The sequence below is a fragment of the Colobus angolensis genome, unplaced genomic scaffold (genome assembly GCF_000951035.1).
Source record: "Colobus angolensis palliatus isolate OR3802 unplaced genomic scaffold, Cang.pa_1.0 Scaffold57, whole genome shotgun sequence".
NCBI classification, from domain to species: domain Eukaryota; kingdom Metazoa; phylum Chordata; class Mammalia; order Primates; family Cercopithecidae; genus Colobus; species Colobus angolensis.
In genome coordinates this window covers 9,735,615-9,738,181 of record NW_012119265.1, presented here as the reverse complement: position 1 = coordinate 9,738,181, position 2,567 = coordinate 9,735,615, and the positions used below count along the sequence as shown (strand labels likewise).

At 43.8% G+C, this 2,567-nt stretch overlaps 2 protein-coding genes across 2 annotated transcripts in view; one reads left to right on the top strand and one right to left on the bottom strand.

Annotated features, from left to right (window-relative positions):
- PRKCH (protein kinase C, eta) overlaps window positions 1-2,567 on the bottom strand; it is a 370,394-nt gene that overhangs the window by 269,633 nt on the left and 98,194 nt on the right. The window lies entirely within an intron of this gene.
- The window catches only part of TMEM30B (transmembrane protein 30B), an 11,215-nt gene that overhangs the window by 5,213 nt on the left and 3,435 nt on the right, over window positions 1-2,567 (top strand). The gene's annotated exons all lie outside the window — the stretch shown is intronic.

Below are 2,567 nucleotides of genomic sequence, written 5' to 3'. Positions count from 1 at the left end.
TTTTTTTGAGACAGGGTCTTGTTCTGTTGTCCAGGCTGGAGTACAGTGGTGCGATCAGAACTCACTGCAGCCTTGACATCCCTGGTTAAAGCGATCCTCCCACCTCAGCCTCTTGAGTAGCTGGGGCCTCAGGCACATGCCACCACACCCAGATAATTTATTTTTATTTTTTGTAGAGACAAGTTCTCCTTATATTGCCCAGGCTAGTCTCAAACTGCTGGGCTCAAGTGATCCTCCTGCCTTGGCCTCCCGAAGTGCTGGAATTGTAGGCATGAGCCACCACGCCCAGCAAGACCTCATCTCTAAAAAAAAAAAAAGAGAGTGTCTTCCTATCTTGCTATCTACTTCCCCTTCCCTGCACCTGATAACCTGATTCCTGCCACACAAACCATCCGAAGTGTTCCCACAAAAGTCAAACCCCATAGTTCCTTTTCATTTATCTCACTTGAACCCTCAGCTGTGTTTAATGCTGTTGACCATTCCTTGTCTTTAAATATTCTCTTTTGACTTTGAAAATCTGTCACCTTTCTTAGTGGAATGAATAAACTAGTACCTTTAGGTCATCCAGGGATAGGAGAAAAGGAAGAAAGGCTCTGAGCTCAAGAATGGAGCTTGCACTTTTAGGGTGTGGTGGTGATCTACTCAAGACTTAAGATTTACCAGATAGACTTGGTGTGATGGCTCACACCTATAACCCCAACAATTTGGGAAGCTGAGGCAGAAGGATCTCTTGGGCTCAAGAGTTTGAGACAAGCCTGGACAACTGAGGGAGACAACTCTCTCTCAAAAAAGAAAAGAAAAAAATCTACTAAAGTTGTGAAAACTGAATTCCTTCCTAGAGGCTAGTTTTGTGGACTAGTGATTCAATGATACAGGGGTGGGTGGAACTCAACCATAATGATACAAAGAACTATTTATTCTTTATTGAAAAAAAGGGTGAATGGAGACTGAATCACACTATGGGAACTTGTTGAGAATTTTGGAACTTCCTCTCTTGGGGTATGATAAGAAGTAAGGGAATTGAAATTCAAGTCACTTGAATTTCCCTCAGTCTTCTCTAATACCTAAAGTTTCCAACTTGCATTCATTTAACAATATGGAATCAATGTTCCAGTATTAAAACAATATTACTTTTTAATTTTAGTGTGACTTGTAGAGTGCAATTTGATACTTGATTACACCCTATGATAAATAGCTATTATTGGCTATTTTGATTCCTACTCCTAATATGTCCCCTATCAGACTGCAAATGCCTTGAGGTCAAAGGTCCTTTTTTGTCTAATTAGCATAGGACTGAATACCTGGAAGATGTTAACAAAATTCCTCTGTTCAATTTAATACGCATTTTAACTTTCCAAGTTTCAATGGGTTTTGAATGACTCCTGAATACACTATATTATGCTAGGTGTAGTGTAATAGAGAAAACATTTGCATTACTTGCATTTTACAAGCTGGAGGAGAAGCAAGAACACAATACCTAGGGAAGATTTAGTAAGAAATCAGAATGTCCCAATACCTCCTTGGTATATGTTATACCAACCTAGATTTAAAAAAAAAAGCAAGCCAGAATCCCAGGCAATCTAGGGAGCTAATCTGAGTTCTTTTTATAATAAATCCTATAAATCCTTGTAGTTCACCTCCTTAGGCCAGACACTCCAAATTGCTTTGTGGCTAGCAGCTAGGTCTCCTGGGACCTTGGATTGGGCCTTTCTCTAGTCAGGCAAATAATCTGAAAAGAAAACAAAATCACATGTAGTCCAGCACATTTTTTCCTTTCTTGGTTTCTCCACCAGCTAGAGAGTTATTTAAAGGCTCTGAACCTCTCCAGCCTTTGACTCTTTTTAAGGATCATTTTATTTTTAGAGAACATTTCCTAGTTATACAGCCAGACTGGGTGATCTGGCCAGAAAATCATTTTCCCTTAAAAAAAAAAAAAAAAAAAAAGCTCAAATTTGAACACAGGCGTTGAATTCGAAACAGATTTATCATAACGTAATTCCCTGGACACTCCCAACTTGAGACTGAAAGCTGGGCGAAAGGGTTTTCTGAAGCTAACCTAAAGGACAAAATGGTCTAGAGTCACCTTTTCCCCGCAAATAACAGGGGGATTAACAACCTGAAATCTTCAAGCCTCCAGGACCACGGTGCAAGCCCTCAGCAGAGGAGGCCGGAGCGCCTTTTGATTTCGGGAGACTGGCCCAGGAACTCTAGTCACTTGGAAGGCGGAAGAGAAGGTGGTACCTGAGCCAGGTATGAGCCACTCAGAGGCAGCCTGGGGCCGCCACTCACCTCGGAGAGGAGGAGCTGGAGTCCCATGACCCGGACTGAGAGGAAAGGCGAGACTGAGTCTACCAGGTGAGGTAAAAAACACCCACCTGCTCACCTCGGAAGGGGCGGGCGAGGTGCGGCTCCTGGTGACCCGCGAGCGTGGAGCGCACCTGGGCGGAGGCGGAACTGGGGGGTGTGGGCACTGCTGTAGGGCCTGGAAGTAAACTCACCTGTGAGGGAGGCAGAGGCGGGGCCCGGCAAAAACCCACCTGAGCCGGCTGGAAACCAGACCCGCGAGC